Source organism: Pituophis catenifer, unplaced genomic scaffold (assembly GCF_029215685.1).
Source record: "Pituophis catenifer annectens isolate HBS135680 unplaced genomic scaffold, rPitCat1.0.hap2 SCAF_1, whole genome shotgun sequence".
Classification (NCBI taxonomy): domain Eukaryota; kingdom Metazoa; phylum Chordata; class Lepidosauria; order Squamata; family Colubridae; genus Pituophis; species Pituophis catenifer.
The window spans coordinates 295,807,886-295,822,474 of record NW_027256881.1 but is presented as its reverse complement, the minus strand read 5'-3'; positions in this window follow the sequence as shown (position 1 = coordinate 295,822,474).

Genomic DNA, 14,589 nt, shown 5'->3' with positions numbered 1-14,589 from the left:
TTCTCAATCCTTAATGCCACAATTCTGTTAAATACAGACAGTACTGCCAGTTTTATTTTGGTTGCTTTTGCCTCATATCAGTGGTGGGTTGCTACCGGTTCGCCCCAGATCAGGCGAAATGGTAGCTGTGGCAGCGGGAGTTTCCGCCCACCTGCCCGGATGCTTCTGCGCATGTGCAGAAGCGTCACACACCCACACGAGCACGCCCACACGAGTTTTATTTAAATATCAACTCTCCAGCCTACAAAACTGATTTTTTTATTTTATTTTATTTGCACCATTTTCCTCTAAGAGTTACATATGTGTGTTTTCTTATATTTCATTGAAGATATCTAGGACCAGGTTCACAATAAGGCACTAAGTAAGCTGTTTCCCAGGATTTTTGAGAAATTTAAATTAGCTAAATATATACCGGTATTATTAGGACCTCTTTCCAGAGCACAATACCATAATCTCTTGAGACTGAAGGATGCCAATGTAATGTACCAGTATTGTGAATCCCCAAATACAGACACAAACTTTTTCTAGGGTTTATGTTAGCATTCATGGCCTTTTCATTTCTTGATTAGATAATTTCAGTGACTTTTAAAAGTTATATCTATATACAGTATTTATATCTTTAATAATAATTTCAAATTAATTATTAAATAAATTGAAGTCTTACAGAGTGTAACATTAGAAGCAGAAAGGAGATAACTTGATGTTGAGATTAATGAAAAATGTAGCTAACAAAATTGACAGTCCTAAATTCCCCTTAACCTCCTTTCTTTGAAACACTTGAATGTTTTTTTTTTAATCCTAAAGTGATATCTAAGGCGCTCTGAGCATGAAAAGTTAAACCTGGCCCTTATTTATTTCTATGTAAATAATTATGTATCATTCACTGAATTAATTATCAAATTCATACTGGACTTTTCCCTCCAGAATTCTAGCTGGAAAAGTACAGTGTATTATACTCAGTATAGAATATTATTATAATTAAATTAAAGGGCTAAAATTCTTAAAATTAAAAATTTGTCTGATATTCTACAAAATATTGACTTACAAGTCCTAGATATTCCAGACAACAAGTTTTATTAATCAAAATATCATGCACAAAAAAGTTTTAAGTGTCTAACAAGTATTACGAATCCAGACATATTGTGACAATCGAATGGTTTTAGAGAGAGGTAACAAGAATGTCAAGAAGGTTTAACATATGAAAAGATAATATGAAAAGAAATTGGGATGTTTTGCTTTGAAATAAAAGCAGCTAAGGGAAGGTTTGATAGCACCTTTACCAATATCTAAAAGGTTATCACTTAGAAGAACAAAATATTTGTGCCTGGTTTCAGAATGCAGGTTACCAAGTAAATGTTTTAGATTCTAGGAAAGTTTTAGAATAGTTATAAACTTTTTAGGAAATAAATCTTAACAGTAAGAGCAGTTTGATAGTGGAAACCCTCACCCATGGAGGTGGTAATTTATCTTTTACTAGATGTGCTTAATTTAAAATTAGCCACCCATCTAATGGAAATTACTTAATTTGGATTCCTGCACTGAGTTGGAAATTTAGCTGAGTAATACAAATTACTTTTTTCAATTCTAAGACTCTGAGATTTAATATCATGGGTACCAAATGATATTTGATAATGATAATTTTCCTGCAAAATCCCCCTCCGGTTGGAATAGGGAGCTTCCATCAAAAAGGCCTGTTTTGCATGACTATCTTCAGGAAAGATCAGTCATGAACTTCATCATCATGGCCCAGAAATCAGAGAATTGAACTATCTGTCACAGCTTTCTGTTTCAGAGTATGTGCAAAAGTAGAATCTTCAACATTTTATTCCTTGGGACTATATCAAGCGTTAAGTAACTGGACACCATGTGTAAAAACTACAGTTCCAGCTGTACAGGATGTGCATGAAGGCAACCCTGCCTCCTCTCATCCTCTGGCAGCCTTCCCCACCACAAATGCACATTTTTTGTTTCCTCCACCCACATAAGCTAGGGTAGCATCCGGTCCTTCAGTGAAGAAATACTAACACAATGCAGTGAACTATAGTACGATTTCCCTGTCTGCTTAAGAAAATAGAAGCAATGATACTGACAGATTTTGAGGAATCCCAAATTATTTATTTGGTCCTGCAGGTGCTTTGCAGTTATTATGTGTAGAAATCATCTGATAGTTTTATAGCATCACTTTTAGGCCTGTCGTCACTGTAAATTAATAGTTTTGTGGTGGTATGAGCCTGTGCTTTTCATATGTGAGTTCATTAACTTGGTGAATACAAAAGAGAAGCTCTACTTTCAATACATAATTCCATTAAGTTTAGTAGCTTGTATTGTACTTGTGTCAGAAGCACAGAGGCACTTCCAGGTTGAAATGATTAGTTGGTGACATCACCGTTGCCAGGGAATGCACAGTTGGGGGTTCCTTTCATGTCCCCAGCAGAAGCTGGAGTGAAAGGGAGCTCACCCCACCCCACAGCAGCACTTGGGTCTCGAACACGGGCTTGGTATCCTCCAACCCAGCATCCTAACCACATGTTCCTTAGTCCAGTAGCTTGATGGGACATAAACTGAGGACTTCATCTATGATAAGAGAGTTTATAGTCCAGTGGTGACCACCTTCCGTTCATTGCCTACTTCCCATTTCTCCTTGAACCAACAGGGCACCTTCCACATTGCTCAGAAGGAAATATCACTGGAGTTGCTTCTTCTCCTTCCATTATAATCCAGACGTTCTTGTGCAAATATAATCACATACTTACATCCATTGTAAAAGCATCCCTGCTGCAAAACTGATTCAATAGCTTCGAAATACAAGCTGTAGATGTCAAACCACACAGAGTATATGAATATTTCAGCTCTGATTTCTGGCCCCTTGAACAGCAAAAAGAAAAGAAAAAGAAAAAAAGGGGGGTTCTTCTTTATAGTTCATCATAAGATATTTTATCATTCCACTTTTTTTGTCTTTATGAGCTTTTTTGTTCTCCTGCTCTCTGAAGCTAGATCTAGCAGTAACTTTGGGATCTCTTTCCATGTTATTTTGTGTTGAATGAATTGCAAGAAATGTATATGCTAGAGTTATAGAGTATAGTAGCATCCACCCGTTCTCTTTTCCTGCTTTAATATATTGAAAACAAGGGAAGGAGAAGAAAAGCCTTGTTTCACTGCCAAAAAGGAGGAACAGATTAAACTCTCAGAAAGCTACCAGGGACTCCACATTTTACTTTAAAAACTTGACCTCCCTCCTTTGCAGCAACACAAGGGAAAGAGGATAGGCCTTACAAGCTGTAAATCATTTCTCATCACATTAAGTAAAAGTCGCATCCCTAAGACCCTGCTGGGAAGGTGAGAAGAGCAGAGGAGAGGGCAAATAGCAGGAGCCTGTTTTTTATTTGGTATTCTCACTGGCTCCGAGAAAGGAGATGAAAACGGCACAGACAATGAAGAGACTGTCACAGTCAATTTTGCTCATCTGCTAAGTCCTTGGCTGATATTGGCACAACAATGACTTATAAAAGAAAGGGTCAGATGGGGAGATCTGAAGAGAGGAGCTCAAGGGAACATTCTGTGTGCGGAAAGAGCTAGGAACAGCTCAGCTGCTGTGGAGCTCTGTGCTCTGCATCAGCTACATTTGGGAGATTTCCAAATTAGCTTTGCACTAAGATCCTGCTACGCTATTGTTTCTTTCCTTGGGATATAATCCTGGCAGCTCACAGACCAAAAACTACTGAGTTGTTTTTTTTTTGTTTGTTTGTTTTTTTACTGTAGCACATATAAAACTGAACAATAAATTTCCCTCTAGATTCATTTTGACAATGGGTAGTGTGTCACCACCATTACCAGCAGTTTAAGGGCTGGTATTATTCCACGGGAATCCATTTAAACATCACAGATGGAGCCTCATGTGAATGGCTGCATCTCCTCCCACATTCTTCTTTGTTAATTTTGGATTTTGTCACCCTGATTCCTGAAGCTGATTTTTATGGTATTTTGCTGCAACATTTCTGGAAATTTCAAAAGCTAAAACAATTGCAACTCCCCAAATGAATGTTGAATTTTTATTTGATTTTCTGTAGAGAGATGCAACTGGCTTCCTTGATCCCAATAATGTTTAGTGTTATTTTTATATTGCCATCCAAATTTGATGTATCAGCAATTGAATTAGTCTATTGCCTGTTAGTTCAATTGCCGATATATCTATTGCCTGTTAAGAGGGACACGGTGGCTCAGTGGCTAAGATGCTGAGCTTGTCAATCAAAAGGTCAGCAGTTCAGCAATTCGAATCCTTAGTGCTGCGTAACGGGGTGAGCTCCCATTACTTGTACCAGCTTCTGCCAACCTAGCAGCTTGAAAGCACATAATATATGCAAGTAGAAAAATAGGGACCACCTTTGGTAGGACGGTAATAGCGTTCCGTGTGCCTTTGTCGTTTAGTCATGCCAGCCACATAACCACGGAGACGTCTTCGGACAGTGCTGGCTCTTCAGCTTTGAAATAGAGATGAGCACCGCCCCCTAGAGTCAGGAACAACTAGCATGACTAGAACGACTTTGTGAGAGGGGAACCTTTACCTTTACCTTTATTGTCTGTCATCCTTTACTTACTATCTATCCTACCTTATCATAGGCAGAATTTCTATTCTTACTTAATCCTTTTTTCAGCAGAAGGAAAATCCTTGTCCTGCTTTTATTCCATGCTATATAGTAGAGAGGTACAGATTCTCCAGATTTTTATCAAAAAGAAAATAAATAGGCAGGTTTTATTTTCTTTGCACCTTTTTCACAGTTGAAAAGCAGTAAATATAATTTTCTCAATCTAGCTAGATAGCGAACATTTCCAGTCTAAAATCTCTCTTTTGTATGATATACAGGTGTGTTTATTTGTTTCCTTTTCTGTAGTACAGAAATGCAAAAACCAGTGCCCTTCATTCGGGATATAACCATTGAACATACATCTGGAGCTAGAAAGAATTGTCAAAAATATCGGGAATGTAGCAATTTATCTTGCTGTAGTTACTCTGTTTTTTTAGCAAAAGATCTTCCAGATTTGATACTCTTTTTTTAGGGAGATATGAATGACCCTCTCTGTTTTTATTCTTAGGAGAACTCTAAATAAACTTTCTTCAATTAATACTTTGGTACTGCTTTTGGATGATGCTAAAGTTTGCTTTACAAATATTTTATCTGTTGATAAACCTATGACTTAAACCACCAAGAAGGGTATTTTATAGGAATTAGAGAACATATAAAGTTATCCTACATAATTTCTCAATGTATTCAAAACCAATCAAATATTTCCATATTAACTGAAACCAAAAAGAGTGAAGTTGTACTACATCAAAGAAATGAATTCAAGCAATTAATTAATGGATGGGATATGGTTTCAAATAGCAAATGTATTAAAAGTAAGATAACTTCAGGAGAAGCATAAGGGACTGAATGTCCTTTAAAATTTGTTATGAAGTTACCATATTGGTAATACATTGAAGGAGAAATGATAAATAATATTGGATTTTATCTAAGACACCAGTTCACATAGGGGCAGTTACATAGAAGGTTTTTTTTTTTCTTTTCCATGTACTGGACAAGAAATATCATAATTAGTCAGCCAAATGTTTAGGCTGTATTTCTCATTTTTATTCACCAATCAAGTCCTTCCCAAGGACCTGAGATAGGCAATGCTATTGTTTGATGTTGTTAAAGTATCGTCATAGGACCGTGATGGTGAATCTATGGCACGCGTGCCACAGGTGGCACACAGAGCCCTTTCTGGGGGCATGCCAGCCATCGCCCCAGCCCAGCTCCACTGCACATGCGTGCACCTCCCATCGGCCAGCTGGTCTTCGGGTCTCTGCCGCGGATGCACGGGGGTGGGGCCTTCCCCGATTTCTGCAGGTTCCACCCTCTGCAGGTGCCTCTCTGTGGCAGGAAGACAGGAGAAAGCTAGGACGCGATGGGGGGTGAGAAACTGCAAAGATCAGAAGAGGCACAGAAGGCAGGCGACAGCAAGGATTCGATGGGGGAGAAACTTTGGAGATCGTGGAAGGCAGGAGGCAGCTAGGATTCGATGGGGGAGAAACTTTGGAGATCATGGAAGACAGGAGGCAGCTAGGACTCAGTGGGGGAGAAACTGCAAAGATTGGAGAAGGCAGGAATGCTATGACGCAATCTCCAGTTTCTCCCCCATCAAGACCTAGCTGCCTCCTGCCTTCCATGCCTTCCATGCCTTCCATGCCTTCTCCAATCTTTGCAATTTCTACCCCCATCAAGTCCTAGCTGCCTCCCCCCCCCCGCACACCATTTTGGGCCTGAAAAGCCTCCTGCACCAACCTGGAAGCCAAAACGGGGGCCCAGGGCACATGCGCAGGCAGACGCATGCGCAGGGGGCGCATGCGCAGGAGGCACATGTGCAGGGAACATGTGTGCATGCCCAGGGCGCATGTGTGGGGGCACTCACATTGCATTTTGGGGGTTGCGGCATGTGCACGTGTGCTTTGGGCACTCGGCACAAAAAAGGTTAACCATCACTTTTATAGGATGGTTATAGGATGTAAACTGTTTAAGTACAGCTGCCTTTTCCAATTGACTGATGATAATTTGGTCAATGCCAATGGTGTTCAAGTAGTGCTCCAGCTGTTTGGGACTACATACAAGATACTATCACTATTGGTACTATCTTTGCTTTCTTTTGCTACAGTTGCTCTATATCTATTTGCAGATTTGTGATTTTGTCCAGTTCTTTCTCTTTTTTTTCTGCTGTCTCACATCTAGTATCTAGGCTTTTTTGTCTTTCTTATCGACAATTGTTAAGTCTGAGAATGTTATATGCGACAGGTGCTTGTCTGTTTGAATTCTCAAATCCCTGAGCATTTTAGTTTCTTCATTTTCTATTACTTTGTCCTTTTTATGGTCTCACCAGTTCTTGCTTGCAGACAAATGGTATTTCTTGCAGATATTTCAGTGCTCCATTGTTGCCACATTGTCATGCCGTTGTTTGTAGTCAATTTGTACAATCTGCCAGCAGCTAACTAGGTGGTCCACTGTTTCTTCAGCTTCTTTGCAAAGGTGGCCTTTGCTATCTTTTGCTGTCTTCTCAGTTCTGCATTTGTTCTTAAGGCTTGTGTGTGTGTGTGTGTGTGTGTGCGTGCGTCCTTTGGAATGCATCAAAATAATTCATGAATAAATAGAAAAAAGTTTTCTATCTCTTTAATACATTTTATTGTATCAGTGTACAGCAGTCAGCGTACCTAAAACTCCTCATACTACTTGCAAAAGTCTTATCCAAAATACTTCCTCCATCTTAAATATATTATATTGTCTTATGATATTTAATGCATTATTACTAATATTATTATTATAATAATAAAACTATGACACTATGCACTTTAAATGGTGTAATTATTAAATTTATTAAATAATGATCATCAATTAAAGTTATCTTGAAAAAGAGTGAAACTTATAACTATTTCACTTGTTTCTGATTAAACCTAAGATTTAAATTTCTAGAAGGAAAATGAAATTAGCTTTTAATTGATTGTTTGACCACTTTTAAAACATCAAACTAAAAATTGCAAGTATTTTTTTTTTTTTAATTTGATTTATATGCCGCCCTTCTCCGAAGACTCAGGGCGGCTTACAATGTGCTCAGCAATAATGCTATTTGTTAGCATTGTCAAATTTCTGCGATTTCCATTTATGTACTGAGCCCATACAAGCAAAAAATATTGCACCACAGGCATTCTAGAATATTTTTCTCTTGGAATATTTCTCCAAGTAACATGCAAGAACTACTTATGGTTGGCACTCTAGATGTAAATGCTTTAATTTTATATATTTGCAACTGACACATGCAATTCTTGAAGAGTAGTTGATAACTTGAATTAAGCCATTGAAACATTTACAAACTAAATTGGGAATCATATTTCCCTCAGAGCTCTGGTGACTAAAACTGGAAAACTGGAACACAAAATATTGTTTCTCAAGCACATTTTGTTTACCAAAGCTTACAAAATTTTATATAAAATTTTGACTTCTGCTCTTTTATTTCAATGTTTAGTTCCATAGTTATCCTTCTAGTTATATTCTTGTCACTTTAATTTTTTTCTGAAACACGAGGAATGTGTTTCAATCTAATTATCTCAATCTTTTAACTCAAAGGTTTTCATGTTGTGTTAAAAGATAATTATGTGATACTGTTCTGTCTTGAGGGAGCCTCTGTCTTTATTAGCCATTGCTGGAACATTAAGGAGTCAATATTCTAGGCAGAGAGTGTAACTAAGAAATCAAGATGTAGTCTTTGCTTGCATTTCCTAGCGGCCACAGAAAGATTGGTTTGCCTCCAAATTCTGTGAATCAAGCCACAGGGGCCTGTTTTGTGAAGTGAGCACTGCAGGATTCACACAGCTGTCAAGAGTAGGCAAGTACCAAATCCAGCTGAAACAATTCTAAAACCTGGTCAAGACACACAGCCAATTGTGAGTGAGTGTATGTGTGTGTTATGTGTCTGTCTGTTTTTCATATTCTTGAATTATACTGAAAAGAAGAAAAACTGTTCTTTCCCTTTTTCTTCTCTTAGCTTGAGAAACAATTATTGTAGTCATAAAGCACAACTAGATGATAACCAAAACCACTTTATGTAGTACACAGGTGTCAAACTAGCGGCCCGCAGGCCGGATGTGTCATATGCAGGCCACGCCCACCCCAGCTCCGTGAATGGGGAAAACGTCATGAAACATCACGTGACGGCAACGTGATGTGGTAAGCTTGACACCCGTGATGTAGTATTTCCTTTGAAACAAAGGAAAGAAAGAATAATGAAAGTGGTCCTATCACTCCCAGTAGCTATAGACTTTAGTGATCTCACTTCAGTTTTTTATTTGACTTCAGTTTTTTATGCCTTGCTAACAACTAGAATAGTTTGTGGAAGATGTTCCACATGGGCTTGTTCATGTAGATCTGAAGGTTGAACTTGCCCAGCAATGAGTGATGACCTCAAGGAACATAATTTTTATCATGGAACCCCTCATAGCCCATTGAAACTGGCCTTGTTCTCCAACTTTTCTTATACTGTGACCCTTCACTAAATAAGGATACTTCCAAAGTATCCATGCTAGCTATTACAGCTCTCTTGGGGTAGGAGACTAGCCTTCTGGCTGTAGGAGCAGAAAAATAAAAGAAAAGGAGCTTTCGGTCTCATTGTGCAATTGCCTTGGAGAGTTTTCTCTTGCCTTATTTGCACTGCCTTGGTTTTGGTTCATCATTTTGTGTAAGGAAAGTTTTAGTCTCTATGTTCGAACAATTAAAAAGCTCACGTATTGTGAAACCCTGCCAGAGTTCGAGCAGAATTGGAAAAGATTTACATGTGACTGAACTGAAAGAAAGAAGCACATAAATTCACATAGTAATTCTCATAACACTCATGCTTGGCATGAGCCTAATTCAATTTTGTGACTTTGGAAAACTTTTAGCAATATTAATGCTTGATCGCTATAGGTGGGGGCGGGTTATTCTGACAGACATGCTGTTGATATAAAAACTTGAAAGAATGCACAGCAGATTTTACAGGTGCAGAGAACATACATCTGTAATGACTAACTGACCTTTTTCTTAAAGGCTGACATAATGTTGAAAGGAATGTTTTATTTATATATAGTGCTGTAGTTTATTGACCAGTACCAAAATGTATGACCAAAGGGGGATTTTGTATGACTGGTTTTTATTTTTTCTGGAATCATTCTCTTTATTCCCTAGACCACCAGCAGATTGATTTGGGTTATTATATCATTATTTCAAAGAAAGTGGTATCACTTAAAATAAAGAATAAAGCAGGACTTGGAATTTGTACAAAAGCAAACATGCATCAAATAGATATAGAGTTGCTTTCTAAAATGAATGGAAATGCACTTGCTGTCATCATCCATGTCATATGTCTCTAGGCCTCTATCCCGATCGTCTTTATTGACTTTGTGTCAAGGAATTCTGGATGCCAGATGGAATGGCAAGCAACAGGGGGAGGGTGTCAGCTGGAGTGCACAGCTGGAGTGATGTCATCACTCAGCACCAAATGCACAGCTGGCTGTAAATTGGGCATGAAGGGTTCAGAGGAAGAAGGAAAGGCTAGCACTAGTAATGGCCCCACCAGCTTTTGTGTTGCCTCAAGGATGGTCACCTTAATTTCTGCCATTAGGCAATTTTGAAATCAATGCAGTGAGGCAGTAAAAACTTGTCAGTCCCTCTTGGCAATAAATATTTCCAATAACATCAAACCAGTAACATCATACTAAATATGTAATTTGAATTCCTGTGACTTATTAATACTCAAGCATTATTTATGCTGTCATCCAAGCTATAAAAGAAACAAAAAATAAGCAAGAATAAGCTAGTGAACCAACTTTTAAAAAGGATTTTCTAGATTTGTCTTATATTAGTTTCTGTATGCCTAAATTTTCCCAGTTTGGTCTGTTTCTTACTCTACCTTCTTTATAACATCTTTTCACCCTGTTTCCCTTTTCTTCTGAATTCCTTCCTAATCCTCTCACTTTGTCAGAAACCAGCCTGCCCCAGACTCTTTGGGCCACATCCTATTACAATAATAAGAAATGATTAGAATGATTTCTTCAAAAAAAATTATACAAAACAGATATATCATTAGGGTGTCCTTGAGATCATGTTCTTTATTATAAAAATATTTTCGTCCTTTATACTGCCTGCTTAAGTTAAAGGTATGTCACCTCATCTCTCATGTGTGGAATTAGTGGATCCATCAGGACCAGTATCGTATTTTCTACAAATCATTCTGAGTTTGTATAACAAATTGGAGAGGAAAAGAAATGATAAACAACTAGGTGCTTGACACTGCATGGCACATACATTAAAAATATCATCAGGTATGAGTGCTAGGAGAAGCTGGGAGACTTTTAGGAAAACTCTATGTCATCATGCATTTTAAAGGAGACATGGTAAATCTATTCATCATAAAGTGAAGACCACCACAATGTTTGCAGAGCAGAAAGCCAGCCTTTCTCTCCCCCACCCCTTTTTTTTGAGGGGGGGGGATAATAAATGATCATGGTACTGGAAGTGAGTCAGACTGGCCAAGAGACAAACTATCTTTCATTCGTTTTTGGATTCACCTGTACATATTCAGGTGCTCAGCAGAAATGGTTTTGCCTTCAAGCATGAAAGACCCTCTAGTTTAAATTAGGGGCATTTCATTGGACTTCCCTGAGAAAGTAAAATAAATTTGCTAGTGGTTAAAAGTTGTAAAAAGCTGTTAAAATACACAGGTTCTGCCTCATTTCCAATGAAATGCTGTGATTTAAGAACACTCGTTTATTGTTACACATGATGTTGCCAGACAGTCCAGGTAGATGAAACTAGATAATCTTTCTTTAAGCATTTAATTATCATTATCATTGTTTCAAAGGAGGAGGGCTATAAAGAATAGGAAAGAAAGAAAGAAAGAAAGAAAGAAAGAAAGAAAGAAAGAAAGAAAGAAAGAAAGAAAGAAAGAAAGAAAGAAAGAAAGAAAGAAAGAAAGATTTGTTTTACCTTTGTCCCATAACAATCTTAGTTTTCTATTACTATGGAAATACATTTTCTCAATCATAGTGCCAACAAAACTGAGATGAATAAAATAAGATGTTAAATAATGAAACATGAAGAGACATACATGAAACTTTAAAAGCCTTACTGGGGAAGTCAGCCTATGTCAATAGTGCATTAAGAACATCTATCCAACTTGAACATTTATATACATACTGTGAGACCATGACTGCACATAAGGTATGTGGTAAGAGTAAAGTCTAACTTTTCATCAGTAAACTGTTATACAGTATGAATTACAAATGTGTGTGTAGAGAAGGTGGTTAGACTAAGAACTCTTGACTATGATGAAATCAATGACAGGGTTAAAAAAATGATACCTAGAGATAAGCATTATGACATTTGGCAGTGTAAAGAATGCCTTTGAGAGAATGATCATCTAATTTTTCTTTATATATAACTAATTTAATTGTGAACTTCTATTTCATATATCGAAAGTTCTTAGCATCACTGAAAAATTTAGCATACAATAGATTGGATCCACAGTTTGTGTATTTAAAAAAATGAACTCATTTGATAAGGTTAATATTTGAAAAAAAAACCCTACAAAGCAGCCAATTTGACTTTTTTATTTTGTAAAAAATATTTTAACGGACATTTTTCATTTCTTTTATGAATTTGTGTATGCCAATGGGCAAGAAAAGGTAAGACAATAAGCATTAGGGTATCAACCAATGTAGAATTTCTTGTCATATATAATGGTATACATCTAGAGAAGGCTAGATGGAATTCCACTCCCACTATGAAAAATCCCTGCTTTTCTTTCCTTCCTTCCTTCCTTCCTTCCTTCCTTCCTTCCTTCCTTCCTTCCTTCCTTCCTTCCTTCTTTCTTTCTTTCTTTCTTTCTTTCTTTCTTTCTTTCTTTCTTTCTTTCCATTTCTGCTTTTCTTAGCATAACAATAAACCAAGCTATAAGATTACTATCAAGCTCATTAACTTGGCAGCACTTATGACATCAATATACTATTAAGATTGTCAAAAAAAGTATCATATGTAGCTCAGGGTTGAACTCTGGACTCCTTGGTGCTGTCTAAAATTGCTTGTTTGCTTGCAGATGCTTCATTACTTGACTAAATAACATCATTAGTGCTATACGCAGTAGCTTGCCCAATCAGTGTTGGAGATGTGGTTTTCTCCTTGGTAGTTCCTTGATTAGGATATCTGCTCTGCTTGATGATTTGTCTGGTGTTAATCTCTGCTTATCTGTGTGTGAGTTATGGAGAGATACATTCTAGCCTTTTTGTTTCCTTCTTAACTTACATTTAACTGTCTTTTTAATGGTATATAAATGTGGTTTATATCTATGTATAAAGATTAAATCATGACATTAATTCTCTATTTATTTTAATGAAGTTTAACTTCAACAGAGTTTAAAAATCAATTCATTGATCATTTATATACTTAATTTTAAAAAATTACATTAAAGACATTGCAAAAAAAAAAAAGCTTCAACAAGCGTATATGAGGGAAATCAAGGGATGTAAAATAGAATTAATGCTTAATAAAGCTGAATACAATATTCCTTAGTTAATTATCATATTAATCATATTGATTAATTTATCATATTAATTTCATGAGATGAGTTCAGTGAATTGAGAAAGCAGTTTGGTATCTCAAGCGAAATTGTAAATAGTAGAATCATTATTTGTTAGGACTAGAAATGGATGATAACAATGAACAGCAAAAAATAGCATGGACCCGTCTTTGATATTCTTGTACATAGCTAATCTGTGAAACCAATTTGTGCAGGGATATGTGAGAATGCCTAGTTTTTCTGTGAGAGGATTCCCAGATGAAGATGCAAGTTTTGACAGGAGATGTATATCTTGAAGATCCAATGATAGAGCAACAGGGACTTTGCCATTCCAAGTGCCTATCAAGACCAAACTTGCTGAGCATCATAGCCAAACATCATGCAGTTAGATACCTTGTTCTTTTGAAAACCCATATAATGCAAAAACAAATGAGCACTCCAAGTTTGGAGATTTAGAGAAAAGTGAAGAGCAAATGTGTCTTTTACTGCTGGGTGTGAATTCAAGGAAAGCATCTGGCAAAACATTGGATGAATAAGAAATTAGGAAATATTTCTTCAAGGTGAAAGTGAAAGGAAGCAGAAAATAGTGTTCAAGTGCACAAATGCACAAAATACAATTTAGTAGAATTTAGTAGAATTATTTCTTTCAAGAAATTTAGTAGAATTATTTCTTTCAAGTGTATTAAAACAGTTTCCATCTGACAGGACAGAAAAAAAATCTTGCCTAAACAAGTATAAAGTACAGTCTGGGTGGAAGTAAACCTTAGCTATCATTTTTAATACCTCATATTTACTTCATGTTATTCTAGACAGAAAATGTACTTTTTCTTGTTTTATAATAAAGAATGAATAATTAAAATCTATACCGAGGGAGAATATCTGAATATCAGCCCTAGAATTATGTTACCTTATACCTTTTTCCTTTCAGTTTAACAATAGCGACAGTAGTTTGACTTGCCATATATTATGAACTTCTGAAAAAACGCTAATTTGCAGGGCTAAAATGCTAGGTAGATACTTCTACTACCTTTATCCACTAGGTGACAGTACAACCCTTTCACCTTTCTATTATTAGACAAAGGTAATGAAAAGAGAAAGAAAAGGTAATTTAAACAAAAGAATGCTGAATGTGTACTGCCCAGTTGAGTAAATATTATGTATTATAAAATTCATATTATTATGAAGAAATGGTGTTTTTGAAATTGCTCTTTTCCGAATGAGATTTTATTAGGGGACTGTACTATTGATTAATAGCAAAAGAATAAATAATGGAGTTGAGGGGAAACGAGCCATTCTTAAGGTAAGAAATGAAAAACATTTGAACATTATCACATCAGAACGTTTGTATAAATAAAATCTTTTTAAGTTATAAATATAATGGAATATAATGCAATATAATAAATATAATGCAATATTTGTACTGTTTTATTCCTCATGCTAGACCAAATAGACGATCAAATA